The following is an 18,811-nucleotide window of genomic DNA, read 5'->3' on the forward strand; positions in this document are numbered from 1 at the left end:
CAGGCGGCTTTATTGAAGGAATAAACTATATTTGCAAAGTAAGATATTGAGGCTGTCAGTTTCTCTTAGGGATATAATGAGATCCTGGGAGGGAGAGAGGCCGGCAGGATGGAGCTCCCAAGGGCGGGAGCCCCAGCCAGGAGGTGGAGTGAGCTGCCCCACCGGGCCAGACAGAGCCCCGCCCCACTGCTACCAGCGCCACTAGGAGCCTAACATCCCCCTCAATCCACCATCCCACCTCCCCTGTCAGAGCTCCTAAGGGATGGACGCCTGTGTGGAGGCAGGAAGATAGAATGGCTCTGCCAAGCCCTGGAAACCCCAAGACAGTGGAGCCCCTAGAAGTCTCCAGCTCAACTTACCCACCAGCTCTGCCCCATGGAGAGAGCTCTGCTCAGGAGACAGGAAGAGAGAGCAGGGGTGGAGCTGAAACTCTGATGTGGGGCTGTGGCTGAGTCTAGGCTCTCCTGATTTTTTTTTTTTTTTTTTTTTTTTGAGACGGAGTCTTGCTCTGTCACCAGGCTGGAGTGCAGCGGCGCGATCTTGGCTCACTGCAATCTCTGCCTCCCAGATTCAAGCGATTCTCCTGCCTTAGCCTCCCGAGTAGCTGGGATTATAGGCGCGTGCCACCACACCTAGTTAATTTTTGTATTTTTAGTAGACACGGGGTTTCACCATGTTGGCCAGGACCTCGTGATCCACCCATCTCAGCCTCCCAAAGTGCTGGGATTACAGGCTGAGCCACCGTGCCCGGCCAATTTTTAATTTTTTAAAATAGAGATGTGTTCTTGCTGTTGCCCAGGCTGATCTCAAACTCCTGGGCTCAAGCAATCTTCCCACCTCAGCCTCCCAAAGTGCTGGGATTACAGGTGTGAGCCACAATGCCTGGCCAAGGCTCTGCTATTGTGTGAGCTGTATGACCTTGGGCACATTATTCAACCTCTCCGTGATTCTGCTATCTCATCTCTAAAATATTAGTACCTACCTCATGATTGTTGGAAGGATTAAATGATTTATTACATGGAAGGTGCTTAGCATATACCTATTTTATGGGTGATGCTCAATAAATATCTTTTATTAAAGAGTTGGGGGCAGGAGACAGGCATGGTAACTCACACCTGTAATCCCAGCAATTTGGGAGGCTGAGGTGGGAAGATCGCTTGAGCCCAGGAGTTTGATACCAGCCTGAGTAACCAGCAAGACCCCCATCTCTACAAAAACTTAAAACATTAGCTAGGCATGGTGGTGTGTGCCTACAGTCCTAGCTACTTGGGATGTTGAGGTGGATTGATCACCTGAGCCCAAGAGTTCAAGGCTACAGTGAGCTATCATCATGCCACTGCACTCCAGCCTGGGTGACAGAGCGAGACACTGTCTCTAAAAAAAAAAAAAAAAAAAAAAAAGGAGTTGGTGGGGAGACAGAGAGGAAGGTAGTAACCAGTCAACCTCCCCTCCATCCAGGAGTTCCTATCCAACTCTGACCATCCCAGAGTACTGAAACGAGAAAAGTTCCCTTGTCTCCCTCACAGGGAGCGACAGAGGGATTGGCAGTGCCCCGCACCGCTACTCAAACCTCTAGGGGAACATACAGATGGGCTTAGACCCCATGGCAGTGTCTAGGGGTGAATGCTTACAGTTCCTGAAGCCCTAGTGGGCATGTGTTACCATGTGCTCTTTTAGTTTTGCCGTCTATAGACGACTTGTGTTAACCAGCTCAATTAGACCCTCTACCTTGTCACAAGGACAGAGGGCTTTCTGTATCCTGGGGTTCTTGCCTTGGTGTACCAGAAGAATCAGATCATGCATGGGTTTGGAGAATGAGTGCAAGGTTTTATTGAGTGGAAGTAGCCCTCAGCAGATGGGAGAGCCAGAAGGGGGATGGTTTTCCCCTGCAGTTGGGCCACTTCCCTCTGACTTCCCAGCCAAACTCTGCCTCAGCCAAACTCTGCTAGTTCAGCTGGTCGATGGTCGATGGCCTGCCATCATGCCAGGGACTATCGGTACATTCCTCTCGACATCCAGCAGCCCGCGTGCTCCTCCTCTGACATGCTCCTCTTGATGTCCAGCCATTTGTGGGTGCCTGCTAGAATTTCGGGGATTTTATAGGCAGAGGATGGGGCATGGCAGGCCAGGGTGGTCTTGGGAAATGCAACATTTGGACAGGAATGCCTATCCTCACCTAGATCCATGGGGGTGGAGCCCTAGTCAGGAACCACGCCCTCCTCTACCCAGCACTTTCCTTACCCGCCTCCATATCATTTAAAGGGACCATGCTCTTCCCTTCCCAGCACTTTCCTTCTGTATCAGTACCACTACCACCTCTACCATTACTACTATCACCACTACCACCACCACCACCATCACCACAACCAATACCACCACCTCCATCACCACAACCAATACCACCACCACCATCACCACAACCAATACCACCACCTTCATCACCACAACCAATACCACCGCCTCCATTGCCACAGCCATTACCACCACCACCACCACAACCAATACCACCACCTCCACCGCCACAACCAATACCACCACCACCGCCGCCACAACCAATACCACCACCACCACCGCCACAACCAATACCACCACCTCCATCGCCACAACCAATACCACCACCTCCATTGCTACAACCAATACCACCACCTCCATTGCTACAACCAATACCACCACCTCCATTGCCACAGCCATTACCACCACCACCACCACAACCAATACCACCACCTCCACCGCCACAACCAATACCACCACCACCGCCGCCACAACCAATACCACCACCACCACCGCCACAACCAATACCACCACTTCCATCGCCACAACCAATACCACCACCTCCATTGCTACAACCAATACCACCACCTCCATTGCTACAACCAATACCACCACCTCCATTGCCACTGCCAATACCACCACCACCGCCGCCACAACCAATACCACCACCTCCATCGCCACAACCAATACCACCACCACCACCACCGCCACAACCAATACCACCACCTCCACCGCCACAACCAATACCACCACCACCACCGCCACAACCAATACCACCACCACCACCACCAATACCACCACCACCACCGCCACAACCAATACCACCACCACCACCACCACAACCAATACCACCACCTCCATCGCCACAACCAATACCACCACCTCCATCGCCACAACCGATACCACCACCTCCATCGCTACAACCGATACCACCACCACCATCGCCACAACCGATACCACCACCTCCATTGCCACTGCCAATACCACCACCACCACCACCACCATCATCATCATGACTCAGATTAGAGCCAGACACATAGCTTTGAGATAGGAGAAATGGTGCAGAGGGTTCAGAGGGAGTGGAACGGGGTGGGATGAGTCCCAGAAGGTTTCTTGGGGGAGGGGGCCTGTGGACGATACAGAGCCTGGGCACAATTCTTACTCTCTCTTCCCTTTTTCACTAACTGCTAGTGGGTTAAGGTAGAGCTACTCTTTTTTTTTTTTGGCAGGAAACTAAGGTCTGAGACTGGTAAAGGACAAGGAGAGCAAGATGACTGGATCCCCAAGTTCACCACCTCAGAGCTCAGATGGGGAGGAGATAGTAGAGGAATGCCAGCCCCGCCACCCCACCTCAGTGCCAGTCAGAGCTGCCGCAGCATGGTGCTCAGGCTAAGGGAGGCCCACAGCCAAATCTGGGAGAGGAGGTGTCAGGTTTAATGGGCTGGCCAGGGCTGGCCTGTCTGTCACTCTCACTCTGAGGCTGGAGGGGAGATTGGAATTGACAGTGTGCAGGGGCAGAAGGACAGCAGATCGAGAGCCTGCCCCAGGAACCTGAGGAGGTCTGGCTCTGGGCCTCTGTCATGGCTGTGAGCCTCTGCAATGCGCTGGTGGTCCTTCTAACCTTCTCGGTGAGACCCCCAGCCCTTGGTGATGAGAAGGCTGCTGAGACCTAGGAGTGCAGATGAAATGGCCAGGCTCTGCTTCTAACTGCTGCATGACCTTAGGCAAATTACCTGACCTCTCTGGATCTCCATTTCCCCTACCGTGAAATGTGGGTGGCATCATGATGGCATAAAGAAGAAAGGTGGACTAGAAGTTAAAGGACCCAGGTTTTAAATACATCTCCATAGGCCAGGCGAGGTGGCTCACGTCTGTAATCCCAGCACTTTGGGAGGCCGAGGCGGGTGGATCACTTGAAGTCAGGAGTTCGGGACCACCCTGGCCAACATGGTGAAACCTCGTCTCTACTAAAAATACAAAAATTAGCCAGGCATGGTGGCAGGCACCTGTAATCCAAGCTACTCTGGAGACCGAGGCAGGAGAATCACTTGAATCCAGAAGGTGGAGGTTGCAGTGAGCTGAGCTGAGATCGTTCCATTGCATTCCAGCCTGGGTGACAGAGTAAGACTCTCTCTCTCAAAAAAACAAAAACAAAAACAAAAACAAAACAAAAAACAAACAAACAAACAAACAAAAACAGAAAAAAACCTCTCCATGCCTCTGACCAGGTCATTTGATATTTGGTCTCAGTGTCCTTATCTGCAAAAGGAGATAGTAAACTCAGGGCATTGCTGTGAAAAGGAGGTGAGCACCATGGGCCTGGCACATAGCTGGCCCTCAGAGATTCACTGAAATGGAGCCCTCTTCTAGCTCTTAAAATCTGAGCATGGGATTTTGAGATAAACTCCCAACACCATCACCACCTCCACCATCTCTACCACCACCATCACCTCCATGGCTACCATCATTATCATCACCACCACTACCACCTCCATCGCCACCACCATCACAATTACCACCTCCATTATCTACCTCCACCATCACCTCCATCACCACCAATACCATCATTACCAACATCACCCCCATCACTATCACCACCACCACCACACCCACCTCCATCACCTCCATCACTACCACCAGCTCTACTACCTCCATCGCTACCACCATCTCTACCACCACCACCACAATTACCACCTCTATTATCTACCTCCACCGTCACCTGCATCATCACCACCAATACCATCATTACCAATAGCACCTCCATCACTACCACCACCACCACCTCCTCCATCACCACCACCAATATCATTACCACCACCACCACTTCCATCACACCACTGTTACCACCACCATTCCATAACCACCAGACCCACAATATGCTTTTATAAACTTGAAAGCCAGAGAAAGAAGAAACAGTGAAGAAAGGGGCTGTTTCTCTGGAGTATTCAGGTGGTTCAGGTGGCAAAGCCAGGCCTCTTCACCCTCTTCCCCTTAAATAAGAGGCTTCCCATAGAGCAGAACAGAATCAGATGCCTGGGAAGACAGCATAAAACATAGATTAATGGCACATGGAATGCTGGGTCCTCCTGCACTCCCCATACCCCCTAAGCTTCCTTTCCTTGCCTGTGAGGAGAGATGCAGCATATATCACTGGCAAAGGGGCAGGGAAAGGTACTAGCACTGGTCGAGGCCCTACTGTGTACCAGGCACCTTCTTTGGTGACGTATATACTTAAAAAGTCAATGGTACCCTGGTGATGGGTATTACTTACTGCATTTCACAGAAAAGTAAATCAACTGTGACTCAGAGATGAAGCAATTTGCCTAAGGTCACCTGGCCAGCGAGTGTCCAAGCTGAGATTCAGTTTCACATTCGTACATCCCCCCATTACCAGATGGCCTGATTGTTAGGAAAAGCGAAACTGCCAAGGCAGGAGAGGGATGGGAAGATGTTGATCCTGAGACGAGAGAAGAATTCTGGGTGATTTCCAAGTGTTCCACTGGAAGAGCCCAATGTCTGGGTCCCCAGGCTGGGCACTCTGACACTGCTCTCTGGCCCCTTGGGGGAATCACATTTTGTTGTGCGTTTGTTTGGTTTTGATCAACTCTAAACACTATGTAAGCAAGAACCTTGTCTGGCTTTCTCACTGGCTCCCAGGACGTGGCTCAGGACCTGGCACTCGGATGAGCAATGGTTGTTGAGTAAATACATGAATGAACCCGTGAAAGCATGAATCAATCAGGACGTCAAAACCTGGACGGAAAGCTGCACTGCTGATTAAAAAAACAGGAAAACAGCAGTCAGTGCAACTTTCCCTCCTTTGTATTATGATTCCTTTTTTGCCTTACTGATTTTATAGAAATGATTGTTCTCAGATTGCAGAGCACAAACTGGCTGATTGATGCCCCAGAACTAATACCGTGAGACAGACCCGAGGCGAGAAGGACGATTATTTAACACAGCACCCAGGGGCATGGGATGTGGGGTCATCATTCTTGTGCATGGTAAAGTGACGAAATAAAAAGTTTATGCCCAAAACACACTGGGTTCCTCATAGTGGCTTCATTCCCCAACCCCCTCCTCAAGCACCCTGTCTCATTCACCAGTTCCTTCCCTGTCTAGCAGGTCCTGGGTGCCTGGGAGCAGAGAGTTGGCCCATTCTCCCCAAGTCCAGCTTCAAGGTCCAGGGACCTGGGCAAGGTGTGGTTAACACTGCCCACCTTTTGGGGAGGGGGCCAGTGGCTCCCCTGCTCTCTACTGTGACACTGGGAGGCAAGGGCAGCCAGGCCGATCCCTGGTTTCATCTGGGCCCCTGTGGGTGATGAGATGGGCAGTGATGGGTGAGCTGGCAGCCAGGCTGGAGTGGCATGGCCAGCTGCCCTGGGGACTGTCTTCCCTGCTTGTCACCACTCCCGGCTGCCCAAGCAGCAAAGCCACAGTGACAAGATCCAGAGGGGAAAGGCTCCAGCTGGGGGTGGTGCTGGTCTCATGGCCACCGGAGCAGCAATGTGACAGCTTCTCATCTGGGTGGGGGGGCCTCGGTCCCCACCCCCTTCCCCCTCTGGCTCGACCCTTGTCAGTCTCTATTTCTTTGCCTTGCCCTTGTCTCTGCCTTGCTTCCACACCAGGCTTCTATCAGCTCTGAATGGCCCTTGGTCCATGCCTCTCTCCCTCTCTCCTCCCTCTTCCTCACTTCCTGACTTCAGGACCTGTTCCCTCCTGCTCCCTACAAGCATGCACACACACACACACACACACACACACACACACACACACACACTCATACCCCACCTCAGATAGGAAACAGGACTTGCCCTCCCAGGACCTGTGTTAAGACCTATGGGGAGTGGCTGGGATCTGGGCCCCCAGTGGGTCTGTGAGCATGAGGTGGTGAGTGTGCAAAAGTGTGAGCCTATGAGAGTGAGTATCAACGTGGACGTGGGAGTTGGAGAGCGTGTGCGTACATGTGTGAGTGTGACAGTGAAGTGTTGAAAGAGTGAGGGTGGGGGTCAGTGTGGCCTTGGCCACATGAGCACGCAGGTGAGCTGTGGTGAGGATGGAAGGATGTGAGTGACTGGGTGTGAAAGCGGAGCCCAGGGCAGATGGACAAACGCATCCTTCAAGCTCGTGTTCCTGGATATAGAGGCTGCCGGCCCCATACCCTCCTTGATCACCCCCTCTTTGTCATCCTGGGCTCCCTCAAATCAGGCCAGGGTGTGGGAAGGGGGAGTGAAGCTGCTGAGCTCCGGGCAGGGCCCTGCCCGCTCCCTGGGCCTGTCAGCCACTGATCTGTTCCATGTTCCTATAAATATTTACAAATCCCAGCTGCTGAGGAGCAAGACATCCTCCGCCAGCTGGGGCTCCCAGCCTGGAAACTGGCGGGGAGGGAGCTAGCAATCGAGGAGCAGCGGGGAGGAGAGGTGGGACTGCACTGGAGACTGGAGAGGCAGGCATCCAGGACTCCTGAGTTCTGCTCCTAGTTTTACCAATGGTTGGCCTAAAGTGCTCGACTATGTCTTCATCAGGAACTGTAGAGCCAGAAATACCTTCCAAGATAACATGGGAAACCTGCCCCACCCCTACCTGATAAGCACTCCCCACTTGACAGCCAACCTCCTGCCTTCTAGTATGTCTCTCAATTAGGGGCAAAGAGAGGGATCTTCTTGTCTTTTTTTTTTTCTTTTTTTTTTCTGTAGAGACAAGGTCTTGCCATGTTGCCCAGCCTGTGATCTCAACTCCTGGCTTCAAGCAATCCTCCTGCCTCTGCCTCCCAAAGGACTGGGATTACAGGGCTGAGCCACCACACTCAGCCTCTTCTTACTTTTTACATGACACAGAAAATTCTCCTGGAGTCCCTGGAGGGTATTACCTCTTTGAACTCAAAATCTTTCCCTGGACCCACGATCAATCCATCAGGCTCTTTCTAGATTGGAAGCTGGAAGACCTGTAGCTCAGTGACCCCCATCACAAGAGCCCCTTCTGTAGCCCCCGATAGGAACTAAAGCATTTTTTCTGGCCTCACCCCTACCCCCAGCCAGCCCTGTCACTTCTGGAGCTGGGCTGGTTGTGACAATCTGGAGGAGGGAGAGTTACGTGGCAACTGTAGGGAGGACTCACTCCCCCGAGCCCGTCAATACTTGGCCCAGGCTGGTGGTCAGACACCTGGAGAACCAGCCCCTGAGAGCTTCCTTTCTCAGGCAGAGAATGATTCTTGGTTATCAATCCTCTATCCCCAGTGCCCAGCACAGTGCCAGGCACACCCCAGGCCCTTGGGCATTTATGTGGCATCATCAGCCATATGCCTCGATTTCCAAAGCAAGCTTTCCCAATAGCACTTTGTGGCAAACTCCAACTTCTAGTCCCAGAAGTCATGTGCCTGAGGGATGGCACCACAGCGCCCAGATGTCCTGGGCCTCCCAGCTCAGTCTAGCCCATCTCGGATGCAGGAACTCCTGACAGTGAGAGCCGAGATCTCTTTCCCGTCTTGGCTGGAATTTCAGATTTATCAATGTTGAGCCCTCCTGGTCCCCAGTGGGACTCCCCTTCTCATTGCCCAGGCGGTGCCTATATCCTAGCCTAGGTTTTCCCAAGAAGTGAGACCGTGGGAAGGACCTAGAGTGGGAGATAAGTCAGGCAAAGGGAATCTCATGACACTGAGGGGCTCTGGCTGCTGTGTGGGACACCCCCTGGAAACTCGCCCCTAGTGGGCATCAAAGTCAGGCAGGCAGGGGCTGCTGCTCTGCCAGAGGCTGGAAGCCAGGACTGCGCTTCCTATCTTACTCTTGGGATCCAGGTCAGCTGTTTTCCCCTGGGTGGGGGAGTCTAACCCTCCCAATTTTATAAAATGAGAAGAAGAGCTGAGGCCATGCTCAGTCTGCCACTTTTCTGAGTCCAGAGCTGTGATGAAGCGGAGAGGGAGAAGGCTCAGGGTGGAACAAAGAAGAGGGCTCAGGGGCTGCGAGTTTTCCTTGGCAAAAGTCAACTGGCCCCACCACTGAGAAAACTCTGACCTTCTCAGCTGCCAGGGAGGAACAGCAGGGACTGGGGAGGAGGGAACAGGGAGAGAGGACAGCCTGATGTTCTGTACTCTGGAAGAGAAGTCTGATGATGGCAGTGGCATGGGAAGGGTTAAGAATATTCCTAAAATAGCCAAGCCAGAGCCTAAGCCAGCCAGCTAGTGCCTCTCCCAGAGAGCAGATCTATAGTGGGAAAAGTCAGCCCGATCTGCGCCCCCCCCCACCTCCCCTGCCTGCTGCCTGGCTCCGGCTGCTAATTAAGCCTCCCACCCCCTCCACCAACCTCTCCCGTCCTAGTGGGGGCAGGGATAGGAGTGAGCAGAGGGGCAAAGTCTCCCCAAACAACAGGGAATCCCCCCTGGGACCAGGAGCCCTGTGGCCCAGCAGCCCTCCGTCCCCGCCCTGGCCAGGGTCAGGGATAGGGGGTACACAGATGGACAGACAGGCAAGGTGCAGGCCTGTGCATGGGAGCAAGGCTGCCAGGACAGAGCAGCCAAGTTCTCCTGCCCCGACACATGCTTGGTCAGCCCTGACTCGGGGAGACCTCCAAGAAGCTCAGCAAACATCAGCTTTTCCTAGCTCTGTGTCCCCCTCTGCTTGGGGCATCTTGGGATGAGGTTGGGGCTGGGATGAGGCAGGGGAGCCCTTCCAAAGAACAAACCACATCTCTGTTTCAGGGGCAGGACCAGCTACACAACTTGTGGGACCCGGTGGGAACTGAAAATGTGAGTCTGTTGTTCAAAAATCATTAAGAATCTCAAGGTGGTGATAGCAGAGCATTAAGCCAAGTTCAGATCCCTTTTGTATGCGGGGCCCTTGCCACCAATAGGTGGCACATCTATGAAGCCGGCCCTGTGTAGGAGTTCAGTATGATGAACATTTACTAAGCACCCACTGCTCAGCTCTTCTGGCTCTGCCACACCAGAGACCCCCTCTCTGACCCTGTCCTCAAATGTATGGAGATGAGGTACTCAAAGACCCCTCTCTGAACATGGAAGGGGGCTGGGCCACCCCCAACCCTGGCTGATTGGGGCCCTCCAAGGATACTGCTGCAGCCATAGTTCCAACCACACACCCAGCTGTTACACCTCCCTGAGCCTCACCCTCCATGTCCACCCTCAGAGGCTCTGTGAGGAACCCCCCTGCTCCCCAAAGCACAGAGGCCAGCAATTGGCCCTCCTCCCCTCACCCTGGGGTCTCTCATCCATCCTGGAAAAAGCCCCTGGGATTCCTGTTTGGCTCCGCCTCAGATTGGCTCTATGACCTTAGGCAAGCTATTTCCCTCTCAGGGCCTCAGTTTCCCTGTCTGTCAAAGGTGGGGTCTCTGAGACCTCTCCAGACCTTAAGTCCTATGATCTCCTGAGGTGGGAAGAAGAAGGGACAGGGCTTCCAAAGAGGAAGCTTTCTGGGGAGTAGGAGGCTTTCTCCCTGATACCCCCCTCCTCAGACCCAGAAATCAGGAAGACCAGCTGCTCCCAACTAGCCCTGGATCCTCTGCCTCCCCACATCTTACCTTGGAGTGGGGCTGGGGGCTGGGGGCTGGTGGGGCTGGAAGGCCTGTGGGAGGGAGTGGGGAGGCTGCGGGCCATGCTGGCCAGGCGGGGCCTTCTCTGCCACCTTTGCAGGAGGCTCAGCATAATTGCACCGCCTGTCACTCCTGCGTCCTGCTATCTGTCTCTCCAGCTGACCCGGCGCACCCGCCATTATATTGGTTCCTGTTGGGGCTGTGGAGCCTCATCACTTATACATGCAGCTGGGAGCCGCAGGCTGGGCTGAGGGGAGATGGCCCCTCCCCTTAGGTCTCTCCCTCCCTCCCGTGGGGCCTTTTCGGAGCTGTGTCCCTGGAACTGAATTTGGAATGGGCAGCAGGCAGCTGCCGATCAGAATGGGTAGGGAGGACCCCCAGGACCGGGCAGGTCCCTGGAACCCCCAGACACAAGGCTCAGGGTTCTCTGGTGAGAGAGGCATAAGAAAATCTGCCTGTGACCTGGTTACTTGGGCTCTGCCAGCTGAATCCCACTCTCTCCTCCTCAGGAGATGGAACTAGGAAGAGAGGCCCCTGAACAAACTCCCCTCATCAACCTCTGAGGCCTGATCCCGACTCAGGAGTTCTGAGACCCAGCCTAGTTCAGCCCACTGAGGTATACCCTAACCCCCACCCCAAATTGCAACTCAACTTCCATTCTCCCATACTTTCTGGCCAAAGTCCCCCTCTCCAAAAGGATGCTGAAATTATGGAGGGTTTTCACAAGAAGGATCTGGAAATGTCTGAATTCAAAAGTCATCTTGGGGTTTAAAATGGGCTGGGCATGGTGGCTCATGCCTGTAATCCCAGCACTTTGGGAGGCCAAGGCGGGTGGATCACAAGGTCAGGAGACCGAGACCATCCTGGCCAACATGGTGAAACCCCATCTTTACTAAAATACAAAAAATTAGCCAGGCACGGTGGCCCGCACCTGTAGTCCCAGCTACTTGGGAGACTGAGGCAGGGGAATCACTTGAACCCAGGAGGCAGAGGTTGCAGTGAGCCAAGATTGTGCCACTGTGCTCCAGCCTGGTGACAGAGCAAGACTCCATCTAAAAAAATATATAAATGGATGCCAGTGTTGGGCTGTCTTTAATGTAAGAAATACAGCCTCTCAGAGCCAGAAAATTACCCAGCCCAGAGAAAGAAATGGATGGGCGTGATGAGACATCCCCAAACACACATGGCAAACTGGTATCCTCACTGGGCCTTGAGAGATGGTCTCTGCCTCCTGGTGCCCAGCTCCTCATCCTGCCCAAGCCAGGGCTGTAGACTGGTGGCTTCAACCAGAAAACAAAAATATGCCTTTTATACTCCTGGGTCTTGACCCTAAAGTACCTTTCCTTGTCTTCCCCACCAGGTGTGTGCCTGCTGGGCTAGGTAGAGTGGGAGTGTAAAGAGCCCCCACCTGGGGTCAAACAGACCTGAGTTCCAATCCTGCTCTCCCTCTTACCAGCTGTATGATCCTGGGCCAGTCACTGAACCTCTCTAAGTCTCAGCATCCTTATCTCCAATGTGGAGATCATGCATATTCCTTAGACTTTTGGTGAGGGGTAAATGAAATAGAGTATGTGAAGCACCTGGCACATATCAGTACCCAGGCAACAGCAATAGCATCCATCCATCCTTCATTCAATAAACATCTCAAGATCCTTCCAGAAGCCTGGAAGTCTCCTGCCCCCTACCCCATCCCCATCCCCAACTAATCTGTCAATAAGTCAGCCAATTCCACCTCCTACCTTCCCAAGTCAGGCCATCATCAGCTGTCACCTGAACCACTGCAACTGCCTGGTACTAAGTCTCCCTACCAGCACTCTTACTCTATTTTAATCCTTTGTCCTCACAGTAGCCAGAGTGCTCATTCTAATCTGAAAAATCTGATTATATTACTCATTCACTTAACACCCTCCAGTAATTTTTTTTTTTTTTTTTTTTTTTTTTTTTTTTTTTTGTGGAGACAGTCTCGCTCTGTTGTCCAGGCTGGAGTGCAGTGGTGCCATCTTGGCTCAATCCAACCTCCGCCTCCTGAGTTCAAGCGATTCTCCTGCCTCAGCCTCCCAAGTAGCTGGGATTATAGGCGCCCACCACCACACCCGGTTAATTTTTTTTTATTTTTAGTAGAGACGGGGTTTCACCATGTTGGCCAGGCTAGTCTCAAACTCCTGACCTCAGGTGATCCACCCATCACGGCCTCCCAAAGCGCTGGTGATTATAGGCATGAACCACCATGCCCAGGCCCTCCAGTAATCTCTAATTACCCTTAAGACAAATTATAAACTCCTTGTCACAGCCCACGAGGCTCTGCAAGCATGGTCCTTAGCACATGCTGTTCTCTCTACCCATAATCCTTTTCTTTCTCTCCCTCCTCCACCTCCAGTGGCCATATTCTTCACCTTGATGACTCCTTTCAGGGCTTACCTTAAATATCATCTCCTTTAGAAAGTTTCCCATTATTCCCTGCCCCCAGATGAATTTAAGTGACACTGCCGAGTGTTCCCAAAGTACTCCACATTCTAAGTGACCTTGTCAGGCTAGATAGCAGTTGCTTAATTGTCCAGGTTTCAGCAATACATGGTAAACTACATGAGGTCGGGAGCCTTTTCTCTTTTTTTCCCCAACCTTACCAGCCAAACAGAAGTCTTTTTTGCTCATCTTTGTGTCCCGTGATAACAAGAGATGTGGTGGGCAGTCAGCTAATATGGTTTATAGAATGGATGGAGGATGGATGAATGGATGGATGGATAAATGGAAAAAAATGACACCTCCTCTGTAAAGTCTTCTTGGACTCCTCTGGGCAGGGCATTATTATTATTATTATTATTATTATTATTATTATTATTATTGAAATGGAGTCTCGCTCTATCACCCAGGCTGAAGTGCAGTGGCACGATCTCAGCTCACTGCAACCTCCGCCTCCTGGGTTCAAGTGATTCTCCTGCCTCAGCCTCCCAAGTAGCTGGGACTACAGGTGCATGTCACCACACCCGGCTAATTTTTGTATTTTTAGCAGAGATGGGGTTTCATCATGTTGGCCAGGCTGGTCTCGAACTCCTGGCCTCAAGTGATCCACCCTCCTCAGCCTCCCAAAGTGCTGGGACTATAGGCGTGAGCCACTGCACCCAGCAGGGGATTATTTTTAATTTTTTATTTTTGAGACAGGGTCTCGCTCTGTTGCCCAGGCTGAAGTACAGTGGCACAAACATGGCTCACTGCAGTCTCAATCTCCTGAACTCAAGCGATCCTCCCACCTCAGCCTCCCAAGTCGCAGAGACTACAGGCCCGACTAATTTTTTATTTTTTGTAGAGATAGGGGTCTCACTATGTTGCCCAGGCTGGTCTCAAACTCCTGGACTGAAGCCATCCTCCCGCCTTTTGGCATCCCAAAGTGCTAGGATTGTAGGAGTGAGCCACTGTGTCCAACCTGGGCAGGACATTCTTCATCTATGCGTCATTTGGACTTTGTAACACCTCCTACAAATTTCTACCCAAGCCTTAGATTCCTCAGCCATAAAATGGGGGAAATGATAGTACCTACCTCATGAGGTTAATACTAGTACGTGACATAAGCCATGTAATAGTTTTAAATCCATGATAATAGGTTAAGTGTAAATGAGATAATCCATAAAAGTGCTTAAGAACAGGATCTTGGCCAGGCGCGGTGGCTCATGCCTGTAATCCTAGCACTTTGGGAGGCCTATTGGGGGTGGATCACAAGGTCAGGAGATCGAGACCATCCTGGCTAACATAGTGAAACCCCGTTTCCACTAAAAATACAAAAAACTTAGCCAGGCATAGTGGCAGGCACCTGTAGTCCCAGCTACTCCAGAGGCCGAGACAGGAGAATGGCGTGAACCCAGGAGGCAGAGCTTGCGGTCAGCCGAGATCGCACCACTGCACTCCAGCCTGGGCGACAGAGAGAGACTCCATCTAAAAAAAAAAAAAAAAAAAAAAAAGAACAGGATCTTGCACTTTGTAAGTGCTCAAAAACTGTTAGCTACGGTAATTATTGTGGCAAAGTATCCTATCTTTCTGCACGTGTCCCCCACCAAACAGTGAACTCCTCACAGGCACCGCTCAGCCTTCCGGTCCTACTCATCTTGGGACACACCATCACTGCCTAGCTAGGTGTTTTCACCCAGGCAGGACCTAGCTAGCTGTTTTCAGTAAATGTAAAAACAACTCAATGCAGATCCAGCAGCTGATGAGTCAGGGCACAGCACCCCCCTTCCTCACTCCCAAACCCAGACACACAGCAACATCAACAGCCTCTTACACATTCACACCCACTCACATTCATTCAAAGAACCCCAAAATACCACAGAACAGTCACCGAGTTCCTAAAGTCAGTGCCAGTCATGCCTGGGTAAAAAGCCTTACCTACGCTCTTCCCTGTACCCTCCACAATCTACCTCAATGCCTGGAATGACCGGGGCTGTCGGCACCACCCCCTCACTGTAGGAGTTCCTATGGTAGGGTCATTCCAGATGGGGTCTGTGGGAGTGACCCCTCACACTCATAGAAGTTCGGGAAGCAAAGTTAGACCTTCAGCCCCCCACTGACAGCATCCCAGCTACAGAGAGTGCAGTCGCCCTCCTTACCTTGAAACCCTCCCTCCCTTTTTGCTTCTGAAAACCTGAGTCCTGGCCCCGGCTGGGCAAGCTGGCTCAAGCCTGTAATCCCAGCAGGAAGCCCAGGCAGGCAGATCACCTGAGTTCAGGAGTTTGAGACCAGCCTGGCCAACATGGTGAAACCATGTCTGTACTAAAAATACAAAAATTAGCTGGGAGGCTGAGGCAGAAGAATGGCTGGAACCTGGGAGGCGGAGTTGGGGTGAGCCGAGATCCCACCGTTGCACTCCAGCCTGGGCAACAAGGGCGAAACTCAGTCTCAAAAAAAAAGAAAGAAAGAAAAAAAAAAAGAAAACCTGAGTCCTTGTTCTTAGCAGGTGGTTGAAGAAGAGGCCTGGAAGCCGGAACTTCAGGGTTCTTCCCTCATTCATCCAGTTCCATCTCTGAACCTGGGAGCCTAGGTCCATTGTCCCCCTCTCCTAGTGTCAAGGACAGCAATTGGTAGGAAGCTGGCAGGACCAAGTAGACCCAAGGCCCGGGGGTCTCCTGAGAGGGCTTTCTTGGCCTTGAGGTGAAATAGTTATATTAGCTACCATTTACAATGTGCATAATAAGGGTTAGGTACTGAGCCCAGGACTTTACATACATAATACATCATTTAATCCTCACAACCACCCTTTTACCAAAGGATGCCAGGGGCTGCTGGGTAGGCTATTTACCTAAAATCACCGGGTAGGATTGGCATGCAAGCCGTTTTAGTTTTTGTTCTTAATGAGACAGGGTCTTGCTCTGTCGCCCAGGCTGGAGTGCAGTGGCGCGATCTCAGCTTATTGCAGCCTCGACCTCCCAGGCTCAAGCGATCCTCCCGCCTCAGCCTCCTGAGTAGCTGGGACTACAGGTAAAAGCCACCACGCCAGGATCTCCCTATGCTGCCCAGGCTTGTTCGGAACTCCTGAGCTCAAGCGATCCTCGGGCCTCAACCTCCCAAAGTGCTGGGATTACAGACGTGAGCCACCGCGCCAGGCTGGCACTCAGGTCTTTAATTTCAGAATCTTCAACAGTCCAGCTTTAAACAATGTTGGGGGGCAGTATGGCGGATGGGGGGGGTTGTGACTGTCTTCAGGTGTTAAGCTGGGAGATGCCCCTCAAGGCAGCACTAGCTCCCCAATCAGCCAAGCCCTCATCTCCCGGAAAGAGGGGCGCTGAGAGCAGGGGATGGGGGTGGAGGGTCGGGTAGGTGGTTAAGGGGTGCTTCTTTGGGGGCCTGGGCGGAGCCAGGGCGGGGCTTGGCGAGCCCAGGGGAGGCGCCAAGCCGGTGGCCCCAGCTCACAGGCCAAGATGGCTGTTAATTAAAGTGCTGGCACCAGCTCCTCTCTGCAAAGTTTGAAGCCGTTATTTTCCACTCCAGCGAAGCGGGGAGAATCCGGCTGGGCTGAGGGAGACGCCACACCGCGCCAGGGGAGCAGGAGCTTTTTCGGAGCGGGAGGCGGGGCGCCGTGTGGCTGCGAGCGCGCCTCTTGGATGCCCCGGCCGGCGCGGGGGTGGGTGGGCGCTCCCGCCCCATCCTTGGCCCCGGGCGGCCAGCCGCGGTGTGCCCGGAGGGCTCTGCGAGGGCTGTGGGTGGCGGGCGAGCCCCAGCGGCGCAGCAGAGGAGGGGCCCCCGTGCGAGCGTACTAGGGAGAAGGGGGTCCGTGCAAATCCCAGGCTGACGACCGCGCACGCGCCCCTCGGGTCACCAGCCCTGTCGCTCTTGGGTGGGGCACACCGAGGAGACCGCCGTGGGGAACCGGGGAGCCGGATTGCCTGACAGCCGAGCGCTGAAGACTACTCTTCCTGAGCCTAGGGAGGTCTGGCTGCCCTGAGCCCCCTACCCCTGGGCTTTGGGCAGTAAACGGTACCTAGAGACTCTATCGCGCTGAGGTTGGAAGAGCCTGGAGCCAGGCTACGAGTTTGAGTCCCGGCTCTCCCACTTATTAGTTGTGTGACTTTAAGCAAATCTCTTAACTTCCCAGAGCCTCAGTTCTCCATCTGTAAAATTAAAATAATCTTGGACTCTACTTCTTTGGACTGATGTGAAGATCAAGGGTGATCATGTATGTAAAACATTCAACACAGGGCCTAGCACAGAGTAAACCCTGAATAAATGCTACTTATTGAAAAATTTTTAGCTCCCTCCTTGATGGTGGTGGGGTCACTCCAACCTGGCCTCAGCCATTAGTGCTTGGAGGGTCCTCTTTCACAGCCCCCTCGTTGGATGTCCCTGTGTCCTTCTACTCCCAGCCCTGGATGAGGTGAGCGACCTCAACCTTGGGTAGGGAAGGCCAGGGAATCATTTTGCCCATGGTGAAGGGTCAACAGGGAGAGTGTGAGCCGGCGGGGGGGACCTCTCGGGAGAGGAGAGGCTGGGATGTCATTCTTTAGCAGCCGGCCAGTCGCCTCCGAATGGCTGAATCCTCCCCGGTGGGCCGGATAAAGGAGGGCGAAGGAGGAGCGGTGGAGCAGCCCGACCTGGGCCTCAGATAATGTGACAAATATTTTGATGGAAGCAGACACGTTTCGGTTTATGCAACCTAAACACTTTGCTGCACTTGAGGAAGAGGAGAGCCTCCCACAGCCTGATGGGGAGAAGAGTTAAGGGGCGGCGGAGGAGGCTGGGGAGTGAGGGAGGAGGAGCTGAGGGGCTGGATGAGATCCACCCCTCATCCTGGAGGCTGGAAAAGGGGGTTACCCCTCAGGGACGTATTTGCATCTGTCAGCATGGAGAAATAACGTGGGGGTGCCCACCTTTTTAGGATCCCCTTTTCTCCCTGGTCTAGAGGCAGAGATAAAGGGATTGAGCAGAGGGAGATGGAAGAAAAGGGCCCAGGAAAAAGCAGCCTGGCCACAGTTCGGTGAGGAAGGGGCAGAGGCGAGGAGGGGTTGGAAGCTCCTGCCCCACCTCGGGGGAGACGGGTCCCGGAACAGTCAGAGCCAGAAAGGAGGAGGCGGCTGCCGTCTGGCTCCGCTGGGCCCCCGGACAGGCATTCATCCGATCTCTGGATCTCCCAGACGGGTGGTCTGCGAGGCCTGAGTGCCAAATGGTCCCCTCCGTATCCTCTTCTTCGCTTCATAACCCCCTTTCTCATCCTACCTTCCAGCTCCCCGCTCCGTCCTCCCCTCAATCGCTCTTTGTACCCTGCAGACCTGGGCGCTATCCCCTCGCTTCCGCCCCCTGCGGGTCTTGGCCCGTCGCGACCCCAGTCCCTCTGTTTTCCTGGTGACCGACCCTCGAAGCCTCTCCTCTCCCGATCCCCTCGGAGCTCTCTAGCTCTCCCTGTGGCCCTCTCTCCCTTTCGCATTTTGGTCCCTACTCTCCCCTTCCCTTGGAGCGCCTCTCGGGTCTCTCGGACCCCGGCCCCCACCCCATTTCCGAATCTCGGTCTCCGCGTACT

The sequence above is a fragment of the Pan paniscus genome, chromosome 19 (genome assembly GCF_029289425.2).
Source record: "Pan paniscus chromosome 19, NHGRI_mPanPan1-v2.0_pri, whole genome shotgun sequence".
Classification (NCBI taxonomy): Eukaryota; Metazoa; Chordata; class Mammalia; order Primates; family Hominidae; genus Pan; species Pan paniscus.